Below are 12,295 nucleotides of genomic sequence, written 5' to 3'. Positions count from 1 at the left end.
GGATCCACTTTGGCAGTGTTCTTCTGTTTGACGGTCAGGAGCTGTAGTGTTGACGGGACTCCCGGCGTTGGTGACTTCTTCATTTGAGACTGAGTTTTTCCATCATCTCTGCTGTCATTTTGCCTGTCTTCATCTCCTCTCCCTTCTCCATTTTCCCCCTTCTGAGCCATAGCCTCCATTTTAGAATCCTCCCCTGGCTCCCTCTTACTCTGAAAGACTATCCCCTTTTTATCACCTGTTAAACTTGTGAATACTTCTTCCTCAGTCTCCTCTGCAAACCCAGGGTCTCTCGGTTCAGTCTTGACTACAAGGTTAGCAGGAGGAGTGGAGCAAGTCGACTTGTTAGACAGATCAAGAGGTAGTAAATTAGCAGGCTCCTGTTCGTAGTCAGCTGTCTTTAATGCCAGATCCAGCGGGGCATCAGAGGAGTAGCGCCGGTTTGCCTCTGCTATGAGGCTCAGGCCCGGCTCAGAGGTGAAGCTGGACTGGCACAGCACCGGAGGAGGGGCTCCTGGATTTGGTGCTGGGTTGAGGACCTTCCACTGGGACTGGGTGCCTGAGAGGGCTGGAAGCTGGGGGGTGGAGGATGGGCCAGAGAGGCCAGAGGCCAGAGGGGTGTTGGCAGGGACAAACATGACCAAGGACACCCCAGGAGGAGGCTGTTTGTCCAGGCTGAGCTTCCACAGCCCCTTGGTGGGTTGGTCAGGGCTCACCACGCGGACAGTAGTGGTGTTATGGACTCCCATAGTGACTCTGGCAGGGGCAGAGCCTGGCATTCTCATCAGAGTAGGAAGTGGTGCTGACACTTGACTCTCTGGTTTCTTCACAGGAGCAGGGATATGCCTTGGAGCGAGCTGGGGTAGGGGTTTGGAAGGAGCAGCAGGGGGGTCCTTCCGTGGTTTCTTTGGAGCCATCTGCACAAAGAGAGAGTTACAACAGTGAACAGAGAGCTACTTGTACCCTTCTCTATCCAATCCAACTTAAACTAAACTAATATGAAAATACTTTCATTCCAAAGAGCCATATACAGTGAAACATATATCAGTGTATTGCTACAGTCCTTAGGGGGTAACCCATACTCACCACAGGAGGGGGTTTGCGTCCACAGTCCTTGAGGTGGCTCTCGTAACCCTGCTGGTGAGGGAAGCCCAGGCCACAGTTCTTACACAGACAGGGCCTCGACCCTGCGTGGCCCCCCATGTGTGACATCAGCATCAAGGCCGAGCGGAAGCCCTTGCCGCACTCGGAGCAGGTCATCACCCTCTGGTGGGCCCCGGCGTGATTCTTCAGCTCGTCAGCCGTGGAGAAGGCCTGGCCACACTCCATACAGCGGATCTCATCCCCCTTGGTCCCCTGCTGGCCCCAGCAGCCCGTCTCCCTCTTGTGCCTCTGGAAGTCGTTGTGGCTCTGAAAGACGCCCAGGCATGCCACGCAGTGGAGCCGCTCCGGCTCACACTCGTGCTTACGGTAGAGCCTGGCCAGGCGGAAATGTGCACGGCACTGGATGCAGGTGTAAGGCAGCAGGCCCAGGTGGGAGAAGCTGTGCTTGAGGAGGGCATTCTTGCGGCTGAAGTTCATGGGGCAGTCAGTGCAGCGATAGCTGCGGACACAGCCCCGCTCCTTGTGGCGGCGGAGAGAGCGGCGCAGGCGGAAGCGGCGGCAGCACTGCAGACACACGTGGTCCGCCAGCTCGCGCTTGTGCTCCTCCAGGTGCTCCTCACACTTGGTCAGGCAGGTGAAGATGCGCTTGCATGCGTCACACTCATAGAACTCCTTCTCAAAGTGGGACTTGGCTAGGTGGTCCTTCAAACCCTGCTCAGAATCGAAGCCCTTCAGGCAAACACGGCAGCGGAGCTGTACGGGTGGGACTGAGGTCTGGGGCTGGGCGTGTGTACGCAGGTGGGAGCGGTAGTTGGCCAGCTGACAGAAGCGCTTACCACACTCGGCACAGCAGTAGGGGCGTGCCCCTGTGTGCAGGTTCATGTGCTCCTGGAGCTGGAAGCTGGAGGAAAGGACAAGGTCACAGACACTGCAGCGGTGTTCGCCTGAACCCCCAGGCTCTGCTTCTGAAAGGCAGAGGGGGGAGGGTGTTAAAGGTCCAGCACAGTCAAAACGTTTTCAGGAAATTGATGATATTTGGATGAAACCAGATCAAACTGGGATACCTAAAGTATGAAGAATGACTGTTGCTTCTTCATTGATAAGTTCGATTATAAAGTTACTGGTCCCCTCCCCAATGTCAAACACCCAGATTCTAGAGGTGGGAATATTAAGGGCATTTTGTGACATCACAAAATCTCAAATTTGAATACACCAATGGTATTGTCATATTCTCTTACCTCGTTTCGGAGGGGCGTGGTTTACATAGCTAGGTAACTAGTCTACTACTGGTGCCAAAATGTGACTATACTGTATTTGCTGACACAGTGCAATTAGAGGTTTCCCCTATTCATCTAAGGCAAAGATACTTAGAGGTTTCTGCTTTCATCTGTGTCGTATGTTAGCTAGTAGCTGGCTAGCTAGGTCTTCAGACAGCATGAAACAAAAGCGGGGGAAGGGTTGCCAAGAACTCAGACACAGTTGTCATGTCATTACATCAAGAGACATGTTAAATAGAAGATTCATACAAACTTCTTGACATTGATAGCAGAGGTGTGGACTCGAGTCACATGCTGTACAGCTAGCTATAGGATTGGATGCAGCACAAACATGCAGCTCCAAAAATGTCTGGTGATTAATAATATTTACTGTTTACTCTGCAAGCTCACCAGCAATGGGGCTTCAAACAACAAGCATACGTCTACTGCTCTCTTGGTATGTCAACATTGCTTGAAATTAATAATTTACTTGCATTTGGAATTTGTTGTTAAAATGAATAATTACATAATCAAAATATGTTAGAGACAAAATAAATTACAAGGCTGTCTGGTATCCTCAATAAATAGACAAAGACTTGTAGTTGAACAAGTCATTGCATGAAAATATATATATTCTTTACGTGTGACTCGACTAGCTCTTAGAACGCACGACTTGGACTTAACCCAACCAATTCTACATGGGACTCAACATGAGAACCGGACCTTGTGACTTGACCCAACCAATTCTACATGGGACTCAACATGAGAACCGGACCTTGTGACTTGACCCAACCAATTCTACATGGGACTCAACATGAGAACCGGACCTTGTGACTTGACCCAACCAATTCTACATGGGACTCAACATGAGAATCGGACCTTGTGACTTGAAACACGAATAATAATGACTTGCCTCCACCTCGGACTGACAGTCATGACATATGAACATTGTCTGGTCGTCAATGTACAAAACATGAATATTGAGTTGCACCCCTTTTGCCCTCAGAACAGCCTCCACTCGTCAGGGAATGGACTCTACAAGGTGTCGAAATGGTTCCAATGGGATGTAGGCCCATGTTGAATCCAATGCTTCCCACAGTTGTGTCAAGTTGGTTGGTTTCCCTTTGGTGGTGGACCATTCTTGATAGACAGGGGATACTGTTGAGCTTAACAAACTCAGCAGCGTTGCAGTTATTGACATAAACCGGTGCGCCTGGGACCTACACCGTTGTAAAGACACTTAAATCTTTTGTCGTCTCGGCTATTCAACCTCAATGGCACACACACAAAATCCATGTCTCAATTGGCCAGTGGAGTAAAAAATAACGCATAATTAGCAGTTCCATTTAGTCAGCATATAAAACAGTTTGGCCAGACCAAATAAATACACATTCCTTTTTTCTTGAAACATTAACATCTCATCGCCTTGAAACCTGGGCTTCCTACTTTACTCGTAACATTACTAACTTTTACTTGCATTGAAAAATATTTGTCAGAACTTTGTCAGAATTTCCTTGACTGCCTGGTAGGGAAGAGTGGGGGAAATGTTTGGAGAGTTGCACGGTCACTATTAGTATGGGGAGACCATGGAAAATTGTAAAAACCTTATATATATATATATATATATATATATATATATTGTAGACATGTTTGCACAGTGGGGAACCTATTGGACCTTCAGTGTATTACAGGCTTTTGATGCTGAAAAGCTACCCTTCCTGCAGGCTCATCCTGACATGACCCTCCAGCGTGACAATGCCACCAGCCATACTGCTCGTTCTGTGCGTAATTTCCTGAAAGACAGGAATGTCAGTGTTCTGCCATGGCCAGCGAAGAGCCCAGATCTCAATCCCATTGAGCACGTCTGGGTCCTGTTGGATCGGAGGGTGAGGGCAAGGGCCATTCCCCCCAGAAATGTCTGGGAACTTGCAGGTGCCTTGGTGGAAGAGAGGGGTAACATCTCACAGCAAGAACTGGCAAATCTGGTGCAGTCCATGAGAAGGAGACGCACTGCAGTACTTAATGCAGCTGGTGGCCACACCAGATACTGACTGTTACTTTTGATTTTGACCCACCCCCCTTTGTTCAGGGACACATTATTCAATTTGTTAGTCACATGTCTGTGGAACTTGTTCAGTTTATGTCTCATTTGTTGAATCTTATGTTCCATACAAATATTTACACCTGTTAAGTTTGCTGAAAATAAACGCAGTTGACAGTGAGAGGACGTTTCTTTTTTTGCTGAGTTTACAACAGCCTCTCCCTCAATGTGATCATGACAAAAGAGATGATTGTAGACTACAGGAAAAAGAGGACCGAGCACGCCCCCATTCTCATCAATGGGGCTGCAGTGGAGCAGGTTGAGAGCGTCAAGCTCTTTGGTGTCCACATCACGAACAAGGTCCAAGAACACCAAGACAGCTGTGAAGAGGGCACGACAAAACCTCTTCCCCCTCAGGAGACTGAAAAGATTTGGCATGGGTCCTCAGATCCTCAAAAGGTTCTACAGCTGCACCATCGAGAGAATCCTGACTGGTTGCATCACTGCCTGGTATGGCAACTGCTCGGCCTCCGGCAGCAAGGCACTACAGAGGGTAGTGCCGAACGGCCCAGTACATCACTGGGGCCAAGCTTCTTGCTATCCAGGACTTCTATACCAGGCGGTGTCAGAGGAAAACCCTAAAAATTGTAAAAGACTCCAGCCACCCTAGTCATAGACTCTTTTCTCTGCTACCGCACGGCAAGCGGTACCAGAGCACCAAGTCTAGGTTCAAGAGGCTTCTAAACAGCTTCTACCCCCAAGCCATAAGGTCTTCTGAACATCTAGTCAAATGGCTACACAGACTTTTGCATTGTGTGTGTCCCCCCTCCTCTCTTTTACACCGCTGCTACTCTGTTGTTATCATCTATGCATAGTCACTTTAATAACTCTACCTACATGTACAGTCGTGGCCAAAAGTTGAGAATGACACAAATATTAATTTTCACAAAGTCTGCTGCTGCCTGTTTGTATGATGGCAATTTTCATATACTCCAGAATGTTATGAAGAGTGATCAGATTAATTGCAATTAATTGCCAAGTCCCTCTTTGCCATGCAAACTGAATCCCCCAAAAACATTTCCACTGCATTTCAGCCCTGCCACAAAAGGACCAGCTGACATCATGTCAGTGATTCTCTCGTTAACACAGGTGTGAGTGTTGACGAGGACAAGGCTGGAGATCATTCTGTCATGCTGATTGAGTTCGAATAGCAGACTGGAAGCTTCAAAATGAGGGTGATGCTTGGAATCATTGTTCTTCCTCTGTCTATCATGGTTACCTGCAAGGAAACACGTGCCGTCATCATTGCTTTGCACAAAAAGGGCTTCACATGCAAGTATATTGCTGCCAGTAAGATTGCCCCTAAATCAACCATTTATCGGATCATCAAGAACTTCAAGGAGAGCGGTTCAATTGTTGTGAAGAAGGCTTCAGGGCGCCCAAGAAAGTCCAGCAAGTGTCAGGACCGTCTCCTAAAGTTGATTCAGCTGCAGGATCAGGGCAACACCAGTAAAGAGATTGCTCAGGAATGGCAGCAGGCAGGTGTGAGTGCATCTTTTATTTTACCTTTATTTAACCAGGTAGGCAAGTTGAGAACAAGTTCTCATTTACAATTGCGACCTGGACGCACAGTGAGGCCAAGACTTTTGAAGGATGGCCTGGTGTCAAGAAGGGCAGCAAAGAAGCCACTTCTCTCCAGGAAAAACATCAGGGACAGACTGATATTCTGCAAAAGGTACAGGGATTGGACTGCTGAGGACTGGGGTAAAGTCATTTTCTCTGATCAATCCTCTTTCCGATTGTTTGGGGCATTCAAAAAAAAGCTTGTTTGGAGAAGACAAGGTGAGCGCTACCATCAGTCCTGTGTCATGCCAACAGTAAAGCATCCTGAGACCATTCATGTGTGGGGTTGCTTCTCAGCCAAGGGAGTGGGCTCACTCACAATTTTGCCTTAGAACACAGCCATGAATAAAGAATGGTACCAACACATCCTCCGAGAGCAACTTCTCCCAACCATCCAGGAACAGTTTGGTGACGAACAATGCCTTTTCCAACATGATGGAGCACCTTGTCATAAGGCAAAAGTGATAACTAAGTGGCTCAGGGAACAAAACAGCAATATTTTGGGTCCATGGCCAGGAAACTCCCCAGACCTTAATCCCATTGAGAACTTGTGGTCAATCCTCAAGAGGCGGGTGGACAAACAAAAACCCACAAATTCTGACAAACTCCAAGCATTGATTATGCAAGAATGGGCTGCCATCAGTCATGATGTGGCACAGAATTTAACTGACAGCATGCCAGTGCGGATTGCAGAGGTCTTGACAAAGAAGGGACAACACTGCAAATATTTACTCTTTGCATCAACTTCATGTAATTGTCAATAAAAGTAATTGACATTTATTAAATGCTTGTAATTATACTTCAGTATTCCATAGTAACATCTGACAAAAATATCTAAAGACACTGAAGCAGCAAACTTTGTGGAAATTAATATTTGTGTCATTCTCAAAACTTTTGGCCACAACTGTACATATTACCTCAACTAACCGGTGCCCCTGCACATTGACTCTGTACCGGTACCCCCCTGCACAGTATAAAGTCTCACTATTGTTATTTTACTGCTGCTCTTTAATTACTTCTTACTTTTATTTCTTATCCGTATTTTTTTTAACTGCATTGATGGTTAGGGGCTCTTAAGTAAGCTTTTCACTGTTGTATTTGGCGCATGTGACTAATAAAATTTGATTTGATAAATGACAGTGAAAAGAACGAAGCCTGTACAGAATACAGGCTTCCTGTTTGCAATAAGGCACTTAAGTAATACTGCAAAAAATTTGGCTAGGAATTTTTATTTTTTTATTTTACCTCAATACAAAGCGTTATGTTTGGGGAAAACCCAACACAAAACATCACTGAGTACCACTCTACACATTTTCAAGCATGGTGGTGGCTGCATCATGTTATGGGTAGGCTTGTCATCGGCAAGGACTGGAACGGGATTTTTTTTTGATAAAAAGAAACGGAATAGAGCTAAGCACAGGCACAATCCTAGAAGAATACATGGTTCAGTTTGCTTTCCAACAGACACTGGAAGACAAATTCATCCTCCAGTTGGACAATTACCTAAAACTCAAGGCCAAATACACACGAGTTGCTTACCAAAACAACATTGAATGTTCTTGGGTGGCCTAGTTACAGTTTTGAAAATCAATGGCAAGACTTGAAAATGGCTGTCTAGCAATGATCAACAACCAATTTGACACAGAATATTTTTTTTAGAATAAATGGACAAATATTGTACAATCCAGGTGTGGAATACTCTTAGAGACAAAGCTCTTTAATCCCTGCCAAAAGTGACTAACATGTATTGACTCAGGGGGTTGAATACATATCTAATCAAGATGGTGTTTTATTTTCCATCAAACATTTTTTGTGTAGACTGTTGACAAAAAATTACAATGAAATCCATTTTAATCCCACTTTTGAACCTCCCCCTGTAAAGTGAACTGAAATTGAAACTGAAGTTGTCCAAGAACTAGCTAGCTCACTTGATAAACAGTGCTGACAATTCCTTTTGGGCTAGCTAGCTAAATTATATAGCCAACATTTTTTCTATATGGATGCTGTTACATAACCAAACAGTTGGATACATTTTTTTGTGTGAAACCATTATGTGATGTATGACAGAATTGAATGTTGAATGCAATTTCAATGTTGTTTTAGTTGCTTTTTGCATCAGCAAATTTGCTTGAGATAATCTCACTGCAAACATGTTGCTTGACATTGGTGTTTGAAAAAAACTTCACTCAAGATGAGCTCCTCGCCTCACTCAGCCTACTAGCTCCCCGCCCACTCAGTCTGCCTTTTCAGACTTCCTGGTAGTTTGACAAATTTTGAGCATTTTTAAGCAGGGAAAAAATATTACAGTTGATGTTTTAGTCACTCAAAAGGCTATTTTACAATGGAATCAGAATGACTGTTTGGGAGCTTTAACAAACAACATGAATAGGAAATAAACATAGACGTGTACTTTAACGTATGTGAACTTACAACTGTTTTAAGCTAAAAAATGTTGTTTGACAATAAGGTATTAAGATTTTAGAGCTGTAGCCTACCTGGGTCCAGTTCCTCATCCTCCTCTTCCTCTTCGTCATCATCCTCATTCTCAGAAACCTCACTGTCATCTGTTTCCTCAGAATCCTCCTCTAAACTCTTTGCAACTTCTGCTTCTTTCTCTTTTGGTTCTTGCACTTTCCCATCATCGAAAACATCTTTCCCTCCTCCAATTTTCTCCTCTGGTTCTTCTTCCTCAGCTTTATCAGCGACCACCCTTCCTGGCTTCCCTGTGTTTACAGGTTTTGGAGTGGTCTGAAACATTGCAGTCTGTTCTGCCAGTGGCAACTCGGAATCATTCTTAATGGTTCTTAAGTGTTCAACAGGGGGAGTGGAAGTAGCTGGTACAGACGTCAACACAGTACCAGCTCCAACACGAGACACAGATATCAGGACAGTTTTAGTTATTTTGGGGTTTTGGTGAAGGCTATTGCTTTGACCACTTACTAAACTCTTGGGTAGCAATATGGGACTAACAGGCCGTGAAGTGTGTGGCACTACCACAGGTTTGTGTGTAGAAGGAGGGGGTGGGCAGAGTATTGTCAGTGTCTCAGGGGGCCCAGAGAGATTTGTGGTTACTGTAATATGAGTGCCAGTCTGTGAGGCAACCTGCTGAACTGTAGAAGCAGTCTGTGAGTCTACAGAAACCAGCTGATCTACACCGACCAGTTCTGGGACCACAGCTGTGGGGGTGAGTGCAGCAGGAGGCGGCGAGGAACTGGGGGTTTGGAGGTTAGCCAGGGATAAAGGGGAGATATTGTTAGAGGCCGAAGGCGATGGTGTTTCCTTCACACAGGTAGTTTCTCTGGGCTGCAATATGTCAGGGAACCCTAGTTCTGTCAGCTGGATATCGATGGTGAAGTCTGACATGGTACCTGTGAGACAAACACAATCCATTGATATAATTCTCTAATGCCACCATTTCAGGATCAGGACAAAAGCCATCAGAATTATGTACAGCAAGACCAGACCATAATACAATTCCAGTGTCACTAAAAGTAACTGCCATTACAAAACAAAATGTTGAATGCTTTTATACTAATGTTGGCAGAAAACAGCTAAGACAATGTATGTTTGACACTGATTCTGAAATATACAAAAAGTAACTAGCCATATTCAAGCAAGTGCAGTGAGCGAGCTGAATACATGAACGCACTGACTGTGACGGCAACATTCACCATATTAACTTTGAATTGTAGCTAGCTAACGGTAGCTAGTTACTTAGCCAACCTAATTAAAATCAAAAGCGCAAAAATGCCCCACGTCAATAAAAACTACCTACCTACTACAACTATTGACAGAATAAGCAGGTAAATTATGACGACATATGGACTTCCGCAGATCACCTCAGTTCTGATTGCAACAGTGAAGATGGCTAATTTTCAGATGCTCCACCTGGACAGAAACACCTTGTGGCCGTGGAGGCATGCGCTCTTCACTGTCCGAAAAATATCCAGAAACTATCATATGTGACTGATCTGTGATACTGTATAACGCTTGTTGCACAATGTTACTATCTAGCCTAAATACTGGTTAAAACGTATGTTTATTTTTTTTTGTAACACACCATTTGTTGTAATTGAATCACTCACAAACCGCGACCGATCTGCTTCCGTCTTCTACACAACAGTGGGACAAAAACATCCGGCTCTTTACACACTTAATGACACCTACTGTCGTGGAGGGGTATTACAATAACAAATAATATTTGACTCTAAGAAGAGGCTCTTATCCAGAGTGACTTACAGGAGAAATTGGGGTTAAGGTCCTTGCCCAATGGCACATTGGCAGATTTTTCACCTAGTGGGCTCAGGATTCGAACCAACGAACTTTGTTACTGGACAACACTCTTAACCACTAGGCTACCTGCCTGACCTGTGAATGGAACTTTGCACAGAGTGTGAAAAAGCATAAAACTACAAGGTGGATATTTAATGCCAGACACATATTTTTTATTATTTTTTTGGGATGCATCTGTAAAATAATGATTTCACATATTCTCAACATATTTTTTTTTAAAACAGTATGTGCCTCCTGTTTTCTGAACAAAATGCTGCAATAAAAAAATGTAAGATTATGATATGCAGTCCTGACAAGACTATGCAGAAGGGGATTCTGCGCATGAACGATCCATACTCTGCAGCTCCTCCTCCTCATTGCTGGAGGGTAATGAAGAGTCACTGTGATGAGGAGTGGTGGAGTTTATCTCCAAGATCTGGAAAGTTGCACCTGAACTCTCCCTCTGTGGGTTTGTTGAGTTTGCTCTGTGTGCTGCCTGAGCTGCTGCATATGCTGCCTGAGCCATTGCCTTCCCTATGGCCCTCCAGGAATTGCTGCAGAGGTTCTGGCTTTTGTGCTTGCAGAACAAATGATGGCTGCCGAAATAGCCCCCACAGGTGGTACACTGGACCAGCCGAGGGTTGCACTTGTGTTTGTGGAGCACGCCTGGTGACCAGAACTCTCGAGAGCAGGCCTGGCAGACATGAGTAGGTTTGGGGCGGGTGTAGGGTTTCAGCAGCATATGAGCAACGCCTTTAGGCTGGCCTGGGCCACGTTTGGAGAAGGCAGGCCGAGGATAGCAAGGCAGAGCTAAGCTGTGCATGTTGACCTGGTGTCTGATGAGGAGCATGTCATTCTTGAATATGCGGCAACACATGTTGCATGAATGAAGGTGCCTTTCCTTGACATGATGGTGCAGAAGAATAGGCAGAGCAAAAGTTTCTTGGCAGAATCGGCACAGCAAGGGACCCGGGGACACCACACCAGGCTCAGGGGTCTGGAAGACACTCTGGCTTGCCTCCAGGGATGGTGGAAAGGAAAACGAGGAGTAGCCCAGATCTATGGTGTCAGGAGAGGGGAGCTGAAGTGGAATATCCCAGGTGGGCTCAGCAGTCGTCTGACTCAGGTTTGGTTTCATGTCAATGGAGAGGTTTAGAACAGGATCCCTAAGGACCACAAGGCACTGGACACAGAAGGACAAATTTCTAAGGGAATCTCTCCAGCCACAGTTATGGCAGTAGATCTTCTTTGGACTCAAGTCCAATGGCTCTTCCTCAGGAGATGCAGAGGATTGTGGAGCAGTGGGATTTCCTGGTGGGCAGAACAAAAAATATATGACAAGGACATCAAATCAGCAAAACAAAACTTTGGAAAAATTGCCTAGAAGTCCCCAGTTCAAGCGGATTATAGTGGGCATTCATAAAATGATGTGCAAGTCCCTGGCATAAAAGGAACACAGAGGAGAGCTGTGCAATAAAGATGCAAAATACCTGTAAAATCAAACCCAGGTCTCGCTCTGTTTTTTGGTGGCATCTCTAAATGTATCCAGCCCTCAGGTCGAATATGATATTGAAGCTTGATGATTGAGAACATGTAAACAGGGGACCAAATGAATCAGGTGAGATCAATTGGATAAGTTCAATAAATTATAGGTTTACATTTAATTTTTAATAGCTACATGGCTCTATAAAAAACAGTGGTTCCAAGATAAAGACGAACTATGTGTGTAGGAAACTGTTTTACAAATCAGCAAGCTCACAAGATACTTTAAGATTAGATCCATTTTGATAACGCAAAAAAGCAACTCAAAGGTAACTTTATTTTAGAAACGCAATACTTTCTTTTAAACAGCAGAGGGCGTAGTAAACTAAATTATGTTAATCTTGCTATCAGCACAGGGCATCTGCTGTCGTCTTAATTACTCTTTGCGCGACGGCAAAACCCCTATATTTAATTTAGATTCCGTTTTTTCGTTAATCCATCATACTCTACAAATAGCCTG

This window comes from Oncorhynchus tshawytscha, linkage group LG23, assembly GCF_018296145.1.
Source record: "Oncorhynchus tshawytscha isolate Ot180627B linkage group LG23, Otsh_v2.0, whole genome shotgun sequence".
NCBI lineage: Eukaryota > Metazoa > Chordata > Actinopteri > Salmoniformes > Salmonidae > Oncorhynchus > Oncorhynchus tshawytscha.
The sequence above is the reverse complement of the archived record's forward strand: the minus strand, read 5'-3'. Positions refer to the sequence as shown.